Below are 11205 nucleotides of genomic sequence, written 5' to 3' on the forward strand. Positions count from 1 at the left end.
TTGAAAATGCCTGTTCCATAAGCTTCCCATGAGAAGGGCCAGGCTGCGCCAGACCTACAGTGCAACCAGCCCAGCATCCTGAGTCCTGACAGTGGCCAATGCCAGGTGCCCCAGAGGGAACGAACAGAACAGGGCAGTTATCAAATGCCCAGCTTCTGGCAGGCAGAGATATAGGGGTACCCAGAGCATGGGGTTGAGTCCTTGAGAATCTTACCTAATAGCCACTAAGATGGACCTAGCCTCCTGTTTTTTAACCCAGTTATGTTTTCCACCTTCATGACATCCCCCAGCAAGGAGTTCCACAGGTTGACTCAGCGTTGTGTGAAGAAAGACTTCCTGATATTCGTTTTAAGCATGCTGCCTCTTAATATAATTGGGTGCCTCCCGGTGCTTGTGTTACGTGAAGGAGGAAACAACATTTCCTTATTCGCCTTCACCACGCCAGTCAGGATTTTCCAGACCCCCGTCATATCCCCCCCAAACTGTCCCTTCTCAGTCCCAGTCTCGTTAATCTCGCCTCATACAGAAGCCATGGCAGAGCCCGACATTTCTGCTGCCCTTCTCTGTGCCGTTTCCAATTCCAATATTGCGTTTTTGGGACGGCGAGACCGCCCCACGGGTTTACACCAGGTATTTTCTGTCCTATTCTTCAGCCCTTTCCTAACCGTGCCTCGCGTTCTCACTGCTGCCGCCACCGAACCACATGATGTCTCCATGGTCCCTTTCTTGAATAGTCAGGAGGCTTCACAGCTGCAATGAAACCATCTCCGGGAGAGCATCAGCTTATCGGTTCAACTCTCACATCCCTACTGTGTATACAACTTTTATACTGCAGCAAGGGAGGTTTAGGTTGGACATTAGGATGGTTAAACACTGGAATAAGTTGCCTGGGGAGGTTGCAGAATCTCCATCTCTGGAGATATTTAAGAGCAGGTTGGACAGACACCTGTCAGGGATGGTCTAAACCAGTGTTTCTCAATCTTTTTAAATAAAGTTCCCCTTTAAAAAAGCATTATAAGTACCTCCAGTACCTCCAGTTTTCAGACACAATATTTTTTTCTACCATTGCAGCACATTTGTTTAAACAATTGAATTATAGCTGGGCAGGCGATGACATTTTTGGGTGTAAAAAGTACCAAAATAATAAAGGGCTGTGAAACTTAAAACAAAAATTCAGTTTTCTCCAAATTTCAGTTGTGTTGACGGACCCCGCAGAATTCCCTCGAGTACCCCGAAGGGTACTCGGACCACGGGTTGAGAAACACTGGTCTAGACGGTGCTGGGTCCTGCCGCGAGGGCAGGGGACTGGACTCAATGACCTCGCGAGGTCCCTTCCCGTTCTAGGATTTTAGGGTTCTATATCGAGTACGATGCATTTATCTGGGGTTCTCGTCCCCATTGGGCTTGTGCTCCTGGGGGCTGGCAAGTCGGAGCCCCCCAGAGGCCGGGGGGTTCTCACCGTTGTTCTGCTTGGGGCTGTTACCCCAACTCGGTGTCTTGGCTGCGGCAGACCAGATCTTCTGGCCCAGCAGGGCAGGGTGGTGGGGCGCCCTGGAGGGCAGGCAGGTGGGCTCAGTGGTATGATCAGCCCCAAGGGGACCCGTGACCCAGCCTGCCGATCAGACTCCGGGATAGGGAAGGAGAGACCTGCTGTAACTAGGTCCCAAGAACCTCCCGAGGGACGCTGGGCCCTGCCGACGAGAGCAGAGGGAATGTGCCCAAGACCTAAGACCTGCCAACCCACGGCACATTCCTGTCTGAGTGCCGAGGCCGAACCAACGCCGGCTGAGTCGCACCAGCGAGAACGGGAGAAGAACTTTGGCTCCCTGAACTCAATGGACTCATTTCTGCAATGCCAAGCACCCAACCCATGACTCATCCCCCCAAATCTCGGCAGTAGCTTAAAATCTTGACTTTTTTTAAAAGAAGGAAGAAACGTGGGGCCCTTTTCATTTGTCGTTTGGTTTTCGAGCCTGCGGGGGGCTCTCACGTCACAGCTGCCAAACAACCACGATGGCTGGAGTTTAACTTTCTTGTTTTTAAAAGACTCCGGCGGTTCCCCTGCAATCTTCTGGGGCCTTAAGACAGATGTTAAATAGCTCAGGGTCTGCAATAAGAGTGTTAACAGGAGTGTTGTGAGCAAGACAGGAGAAGTCATTCTCCCGCTCTGCTCTGCGCTGATCAGGCCTCAGTTGGAGTCTTGTGTCCTGTTCTGGGCACCACATTTCAGAAAAGATGTGGAGAAACTGGAGAAGGTCCAGAGAAGAGCAACAAGAATGATGAAAGTTCTGGAGAACATGAGCTAGGAGGGAAGGCTGAAAGAACTGGGCTTGTTTAGTTTGGAAAAGAGAAGACTGAGAGGGGACATGAGAGTGGTTTTCAAGTATCTAAAAGGGTGTCACAGGGAGGAGGGGGAAAATCGCTCTCCTGGCCCTCAGAGGTCAGGACAGGAAGCAAGGGGCTTAAACTGCAGCAAGGGAGGTTTAGGTTGGACATTAAGAAAAACTTCCTACCTGTCAGGGTGGTGAAACACTGGACTAAATTGCCAAGGGAGGTTGTGGCATCTCCATCTCTGGAGATATTGAAGAGCAGGTTGGACAGACCATGGGTTCCCAAACTGGGGGGTGTGCCCCCAGGGGGGGCGTGAAGACATTCCAAGGGGGGCGCGAGGCAATCCAGCCCCCACCTGTCAATCCCCCCCACCCCAAGTTTTGCTGAAATTTTTGTTTTTCGGCCTCGGTTAAGTTCCTTTTTTTTTTTCTCAACAAGTTTTGCTGCTATTGGGGGCAGGGGCGTGAGGGATTCTCAAAAATCAAAAAGGGGGCGTGATGCCAAAAAGTTTGGGAACTTCACTGCTGGGTCCTGCCGCGAGGGCAGGGGACTGGACTCGAGGACCTCTCGATGTCCCTTCCCGTTCTAGTGTGCTAGGATTCTATAATAACACTCTAGTCTGGCATCCTCAGGACCTAAGTGCCCAACCATAAAACTCACCAAACCACAGGAAGTCAAGTCAACATTGTCTGGCAGCATCACTGACTCTGCTGCTCTCTTAGGAGACATTTAATGGTAAATGACAGTGCAGAACATGGAAGGCCAGGCCTAGGGGCTGTAACCAACTCTGCCCAACCAGAGCTTCCCTGGGACTCAAACCCATGACTTTGTCCTCCCCAGGCAGGAGCCCTATCCACTAGGCCAGGCTCTGGCCCAGCACTACAGGAAACTTGGCCACACCCATGATAAGTGGACATCCGGCTCACTAAAATCCTGCTGGGCCACAGATGTGGCCCGGCCAGAGAGATTCAACTTGTGGCGAGCAACACATGAACACACTGTGTTCTACAATATTACCACCCCAGAGTCAATCTTTGACTTGGCGTTTCAGCTTGAGTTTAAAATTCATCTCTCTGTGCCATCTCCTTTCCAGTGGCAAGAGGCAGTTTCCCTCCTCAGGTCTTAATGAGCACCACAGAAATGTCTATGAATAAATAAATTAAATTAAATGAAAGCAAAATCAATCATCAGGCTGTCACACCAGCAGCTTCCCATCGGGTTTTTAATTATCCTTTTCAAATCGGATCGAAGGACACAGTTCCCATTTCTTGGATGCAATTAACTCGTTCGCGTACGTACACAAAGTCATCAGATGCACTTTCCTATCGCACTGACGCTGACGTTCTTTTAACTCTAAAATGCCAAGCTACTGTGGGACATACAATAATACTTCAAACCATCTCTTTATGTCTGTGCAGCACCTAGCACATTGGAGAGGCAGCCGCTCGGCACCCCCACAGTTCAAATAATCAATCACCGCGGCTTTTGTTTTATGCAGGAACAACGAGGAGTCCTGTGGCACCTGATAGACTTACAGATTTATTGGAGCATAAGCTTTCGTGGGCAACGACCCGCTTTGTCAGATGAACGCGGACACACTTCAGCGGTAAAGCTGAGCTCACGTCTCATGAGAGAAAAGATTCAGTCTGGGGCTTGTCTGTCTGGCATCATTCAACTCCCTTTCTCTTTTCTGAACTGAGACAATCATAGGAAGTGGGATTTCCCTGAACCGAGAGGCTATTCTCCTCTGCTGCTGGTTTCTCCCAACTGGAATCAGGCTACGGAGGACCAGAAATAGCTCCGTTGATTCAGTCGCAAGGGAATTCCCAAACTGGACTTGATTGATGGGCTGGCCTGTCCAGCAGCCAGGATCTGGTGAGGCCGAATTCCAAATCACCCAGGAGTGTGTTAAAACTCTCATATTGGCAACAAAGCTGTGCAGTGGATTCAGACTTTTCCAACGCTCAGGCTGCTCAGATCTACCCGCAATGCACTTCATTTCGCAAGACTGTCGGACACGCTGCAGGAGTCTGATGTCGGTTTATGCCCCGAAAGATTAAGGCTGCTGGCTTTTAACAGTCACTCTCTGGGGATTGTTTTGGGGTGTTTTTTCACTCTTAACAAACTTGCTACGTTTTGAAACAAAACATCCTTTCCAAAGGAAAAGCTGGGATGTGCCATTTCAAAATGAACTCTCTTGACTTTTTAAAAGAAAGCTTGGCTGAAAATATTCAGTGACTTTGACCTGACTTCATGAGCTGTTTCAGTACCCTGAAAAATACATTTTTAGCAAATCTGCTATTCACTGAAAATATGCTGACCAGCTCAACATCCCATTCATACACATTCAACGTTTAGTCCTTTTCTGAATCTCATTCCACCATTTGCCTACCAATATCCTACAGCGGTGAGTTCCACATGTCAATTATACATTGCAAAAAGAGAATCCATTTAAAAATTGCTCCCATTTCATTTAATAGCGTGTCCCCTTCTGGATAAAGGATAAACAGAAGTTCTATTAAGCCTTCTCTGTACCATTCACCTAGGTGTGCTCTCACTCCTCCCCCCGCCAAATTAGCTTGAGGGTATGTCTACACTTGCAGCCTATTTCGGAATAGGGCTGCAAATGGGGGCATTTGGAATTGCAAATCAAGCCCGGGATTTAAATATCCCCGCTTGATATGCATCTTCCCAGCCGGGTGCCATTTATTTATTTATTTAAATTTACAAGCCTGGAATAACTGCCCACGTCTACATGCGGCAGTGAAACAGGCATTCCTCCTGCAATGAGGTTTAACTATGGCTTTATTTCGAACGCCTGTTTCACTGCCGTGTGTAGACATGGGCAGTTATTCCGGGCTTGTAAATTTAAAAAATGGTGTCCGGCTGGGAAGATGCAAGTCAAGCGGGGATATTTAAATCCCGGGCTTGATTTGCAATTCCGAATGCCTACATTTGCAGCCCTATTCCGAATAGGCTGCAGTGTAGACATACCCTCAGTTTGTATGTGCATGTTGTTTTGAGACATCAAGGGCTAAACGTAATGAAAATTTTAATGCAGAGACTCTCCTTCCCCCTCCCCTCATGGCTTCTACTGTTGTTGCCCTCCCTGCCATGTCTACACTAGGAAACTATTTCGAAATTACTAAATTCGACTTGATAACTCCCAATTTAAGAACATGGAACTAGCGAGTCCCCACTACAAGGAAGCCTCGAAATGAGACCAAGGCAGGATCTGTGAATGTAGACGTGCTACCTCCATTTCGAGCCCCAGCATGCATGGGGAGTAATTAGTTCGACTGACTCTGGGGAGGAGCTATTTCTAAATAGCGACACTGGAGCGGCCACTCTCCCGCTGTTTCACAATAACAATTTCAGATAGGGTCGCCAGGTGTCTGGTTTTGAATGGGACAGTCCAGGATTTGAGCTCTCTGTTCGGGAAACACATTGAGGCAACAGAACTGTCGGGTGTGTTCTAACTAAGATGGGATGTCGATTGTGATGTCATGGCAAGTGTGCCCGGTATTTCTGTTGAAACAATCTGGCAATGCTAATTGCAGGATTAGCGTTACGCCCTGCGGAAAGCAGGAGGGCAGATTTCGAAGGAAGCGGCTCATCATTTCGAAATCACAGGCCTGGCAGTAGGGACGCTCCGCTTATAAATTTGACCTAAGGGGTAATTTCGAAATAAAGTCCTAGTGAACACCGGGGCTGTGGGACATTTCAATTTCTGCTGTGACCAAAACCACGTGCAGTATTCCAGGCGACTATCAACCAGAGCGCCACAAGGCCAGAGCTCAGATGGGAGCATGTCCAAGCCGCCGGCGTGTTCAGGACCCTCCAGGCAGCTTGGACATGCTCCCATCTGAGCTCTGGCCTCGTGGTGCTCTGGTCTTGGGGTGAGGGCAGTTGAACGGGGGGTTTCCCCCTCAAGGAAGAGGGGACAGATAGGGTGTGGGCATCCCTGAAATGCACTGGAGAGGCCAGGACAAGAGGCAGCATCAGGACGCTGCTCCAGGCAGTTGGCTGAGAAGTGGAAGAGCCAAAGCTTGGGCCCAACGCCATTGGTCACAAGGCGAGACTAAGCCAGAGCTGGAGCTGGGGGAAATGGGGATTCACGACATGTTCCAGGTCACATGGGGAGCCTGCCACGGACTCAGGGCCCTGGCCAGTGCCTGAACCACAAGACCATCCTCCTCTCCCACTTGTGGAGAGTCACCGCGCCACTGACACAATTGCAGGGAGACCACGGCCACGCCCTGCCACTCGGGCGCCAGGGGCTGGGGAATGCGAATCTTGGGCATCTATTCGCACCTCCCTCCCGCCGCCACTTGGTCCTGCTTTCCTAAGGCTTCCAGCAAGCCTTCCTCGCCGGGCCTCTCCCCGGAGATCCCCTCTGGGACCCCGCGGCCACGCTCACCAAGGCAGAGGAGCCCTGCTCCGCACGAGGAAGGGGTCCCCCGTAATCCCACCAGGAGAAATCTTCCGGCACTTTCTCTTTAGCCCAACGCTTCCTCTCCTCCACCCCCGAGAACGACCACGGACGCACAAGCCACGGGCCCAGCACGGACGGCTTGAAATGGAGCCACGTGACGTTTGGTTCCCTTTCCCCACCGCCAGCGCGAGTGACTGTGGGACTCCGCCAGGCCTGAAGGAAGGTGTGTGTGTGTGTGGGGGGGTGTTTCTTGGAGTCGGCCCCACTCCCCCAGCCCCCCCAGGAAAGAGCCATTCAGTTCCTGACTTCTCTTCCCCGCGGGAGGTCCAGATGAGAGTGGACACCTGCTGCCAGCCACGGGGCCTCTCAAACATCCGGCCCTTTCTGCCCCCTCCCTCCCCCCAGCGTCCCTGGGCACATCTTTCTGCAGCAGGAGGGCAGACGCTGTTTCAAACTTTCTTTGGGCCTGCAGGGCTCAGGACGGGCGCCTCCCAGAGCCGGCAGGTTCACAACCTTTCACGCTGCTTTCTGGGTTCACAGACCTCAGGGGACTTTACCAAACTTTTACCCCACCGCTCCCCACTCCCGGGCAAGAGAGTCCATGTATGACTAAAACCAAAACCAAACAAAGGCCCGCCCAGGCGAGACTCTGAGCACCCAAAACTCCCCCAAATCATCTGCCAGCCCCCTGCGAGAACCAGAGAGCACAGGAACTGGGTTGGCCCCAACGGGTTTCGTACGTGTGGCCATGTCTCCCTCTGGTGGTGGACTCCATCAATTTGAGCAGCCAGTGAGGTCAAAGCAATGGAGCTACTTAGTTAGCACAAGGGTGTGGCTGGTGGATGCGGCAGGTCTCAGGTTCGCTAGCCAAGGAGGATGGCTGTGGCATATGTGACGGAATTGCGGCACCCGATCGTCTCCAGGCACTTACCCACTCGGTCCCCTCCCTTTTGTTCAATGTCTCTTGCTCCGTATTGCATTTTCCTCCCTCTTTAGACTCTGCTTCTCACAGCCTCTCCTAATCCCACTCCCTTTGCTTTGGGACCAAACCCAGGATCTCGGAGCGGAAGCATTTTTTAAGGAAAAGGAGGCGGAAGGGAGAGGAGACTACAGGCCGGAGGGGAGGGGGGGATTGGAAAGGTCTCAGAAAAAAAGAGACACAAGAAGGATTCAAGGCTGGAAACCAGCCTTCTAGTGAAAGGTCTCGGCGGGTCCGTCTATGCAATTTACTGGAGCGTTTACTGGAGTTTACTCGTCCAGTTCTAGTGTTCTGTGATTCTATGAGTCTACTCGCCCGGGGCAGAGGTTTCTGGAAGCAGACAGCTCTTTCCTCTAGCAGGAAAAGGCACAACGAGAACCAATAGCTGGGCGATGACTCTAGCGTCTAGAGCAACAGAGGTCACATTTTGTTAGCAGTGGGAGGGAGTGAACTGCTGCCACAACTCCGGCAGGGCCTCGGCGGAGTCTCCATCACTGGGAACCTTTGAAGCTACCCTGGGTGTCTTTAGGGAAAAAAGCTACAGCTCAAGAGACGTTCTGGCTGGATGCAGACGTTTCTGGGCGAGGCTCTCTGGCCAGGTCAGAGGCCCCATCAGGCCCCCGGGGCGCAGCTCTCCAGACAACCTAGCCTGGCCCAGCCCTGGGGAACTCACTGCAGAGCACAGTCCTGTCCCACTCAGCACACAGGAGCGGGAGGGGAGGTTCAGCGGGGCAGTGGGGAATGAAAGTTGGGTGGCCCAGCTTTCGGGCACCCGGGCAATCCCAGACTGGGTTAATGCTGCGCCTCCTCCGACGCCCCGTCTTCTTCCTAGCCCTGGCGCCCCCCCCCCGACACGGGGCTGCCCCCTAAGCCGGGCACGCAGGGGGCTGCTCAGGAAGGGGCCAGGCAGAGCTGCCGGGTGCAGCTTTCAGACTGGCGGGTGCCCAGCTCCGTCCGGGATCGCAGGGGCTCATGTGATGCTCTGAGGCAGCCCAACCCCTGCTCAGAAGTGGGGGGCCTGGATGCCAAGCGGGGTCCCTGGGGGGCATCCCACGAAGGGCAGAGAGGGAGGCTTGTTGCTGACTGCAGCCCCCGTGAGTTTTAGGGGAGTGGGAGGCAGCCCCTGCCCAGCGCTGGGGACGATTTGCATCCTGCAGGAGCCAGGTGAGGAGGGGGAGGAAGCAGGGAAGGAGAAAGGAAAGGGGGATAATGAGGGGGGGAGGGACCCAGCCACCCCACAGCCCCCGGCCACAGGCTGCTCCCCGCTCTCACCCCACGGCCAGGGACAGCCCAGCTGTTTTAACCCCAGGTCCCCACAGCCCGGCCCTGCAGCACGGGGCACCTGGGGGCGCCTCTCCCTGACGCTGCCAGGCTCGAGGAGAACCCCGCGTCCCCCGCAGCGCGCCCGCCCCGCGAGCCCCCCGCCCGGACCCGTGCGCCCCCCAGCTGCGCCCCCGCCCGGAACCCTGCGCCCCCGCCCGGACCCGTGCGCCCCCAGCTGCGCCCCCGCCCGGAACCCTGCGCCCCCGCCCGGACCCGTGCGCCCCCCAGCTGCGCCCCCGCCCGGAACCCTGCGCCCCCGCCCGGACCCGTGCGCCCCCCAGCTGCGCCCCCGCTCGGAACCCTGCGCCCCCGCCCGGATCCCTGCGCCCCCGCCCGGACCCATGCGCCCCCGCCCAGGGACCCGCACTCACCGCGGCGGCTCGCCCGGACTGCCCATCCTGCTCGCCGGGGACAGCGGCTCCCGGATCCCCGCAGCCCGGCGCCGCATGGGCCACGCCAGCGCCGGGGCCTGGGAGCGCAGAGCGGCTGCAGCCCCGGCCGCCTGCTCGCGGCTGCTCGCTGGGCTGGCCCTGCCCGGCGCCGCCAGCCCGGACTCGCCAGGAGGGGCCCGGGCGCCTCGTCAGAGCCCCCGCCCGGGCCCCAGGGGAGGCTGCGGATGGTGGAGGGGCGGGGTGTAAAATCGCCTGGTCTGAGACCCCGGGGACAGCGCCGGGACTCCCAGCAACAGGGGACCCGCCCCGGCCAACAGCAACCTGGTGCGACGCGCGGGGCTTGTGCCCACGAAACCTTCCCCCCACGGGCGTCGTTACCGGGGCTGTTCGCATCGCTCGGCCCGGCCTGCGCAGGGGTCTCCGGGCCCCTTGTACCCCTGCCTCGGCGTACATGACAGCGGCACGCTGCAGAGTTTAAGGGAGTTGCCCAAGGTTACATGGTGGGTCAGTGGCAGAACCACCGCTGCTGTGGGCTGCGTTTACAGCCATGTGGGGAGCAAGCCACGGGAAGTCATTCCCCCGCTCCCCTCTGCACTGCTCAGACCTCACCGGAGTCTGGGGTCCAGTTCTGGGCCCCACATGTCGGGAAAGAGGCAGGGAAGTTGGAGAAGGTCCAGAGAAGGGCAACGCAAAAGCGTCTAAAAAACCTGAGCTATGAGGCAAGGCTGAAGGAATTGGGCTTGTTTCATTTGGAAAGGAGAAGACAGAGGGGACGGGACAGCGTGTTCAACTAACTAAAAGGGTGTCACAAGGCAGAGGGAGAAAAAAAAAATTATTCTCCTTCATCTCTCAGGACAGGACAAGCAGCAATGGGCTTGAACTGCAGCAAGGGAGGTTTAGGTTGGACATTGGGAAAAACTTCCTACCTGTCAGGGTGGTAAAACTCTGGAATAAATCTTGGGGGGATTGTGGAATCTCCGTCCTGGAGATATTGAAGAGCCGGTTGGACACACGCCTGCCAGGGACGGTCTAGATCCGTGTTTCGTACACGACGTTCCGCGAACAGCTGGCAGGCGTGCCACGACCCGGCTTTGGTTTGGTCTTTTTTTCTCTGACAATTGTTTTTTGAAGCTCTGGAGGTGCTTGGCCCTGCTGTGCAGGCAGGGGGCTGGACTTGATGCTTCTCAAGGTCCCTTCCAGTTCGAGGATTCCACCCTCCTCCTGCTGCAGCCCCACTTAATACGCATCTGCCCTGGGCAGCGCCACCCCCAACCCCGCCGGCTCCCACGGACAGCGGTGTCAATGCCCGTCACTCCATGCCAGGTTCCGGAGATTAAAGAGAAGAGTTAGGCGGCCACTCCCGCTCCCGGCCGACAGGATTGGGCCCCCCTCTGATTCCAAGTGGTGCAGTCCTGTCTGGGGGCTGCTAAACGCCAGTGACACGATGTCGCCTGGATGTAGACGCAGCCGAGTTAGTCTGGAGTAGCTGAAACAAAGGACAGGACGATGCAGCACTTTAAAGACTAACAAGATGGTTTATTAGGTGATGAGCTTTCGTGGGCCAGACCCACGAAATCTGAGGAAGTGGGTCTGGCCCACGAAAGCTCATCACCTAATAAACCATCTTGGTAGTCTTTAAAGTGCTGCATAGTCCTGTCGCCTGGATGTAGGTATGGAGCCCTGAGAAAGGGGCTGGGCTTAGCATTTCCCTGTTGTCTGCCTCTCCCCTGGCCGCCCTTTGCAAA

General features: G+C 55.0%; 1 protein-coding gene across 2 annotated transcripts in view; it reads right to left on the reverse strand.

Moving 5' to 3' along the window:
* LINGO3 (leucine rich repeat and Ig domain containing 3) overlaps positions 1–9638 on the reverse strand; it is a 91209-nt gene extending 81571 nt beyond the window's left edge. The window contains exon 1 of one of the 2 annotated variants that reach the window (XM_075903186.2): positions 9440–9638. The gene's annotated coding sequence lies outside the window, so the exon portion shown is untranslated. The remainder of the gene's footprint in view (positions 1–9439) is intronic. The other variant, XM_075903187.2, reaches the window with a different exon arrangement.
* Between the last annotated feature and the right edge of the window lie 1567 nt (positions 9639–11205).

This window comes from Pelodiscus sinensis, chromosome 32 (assembly GCF_052426305.1).
Source record: "Pelodiscus sinensis isolate ZL-2025 chromosome 32, ASM5242630v1, whole genome shotgun sequence".
Taxonomy (NCBI): domain Eukaryota; kingdom Metazoa; phylum Chordata; order Testudines; family Trionychidae; genus Pelodiscus; species Pelodiscus sinensis.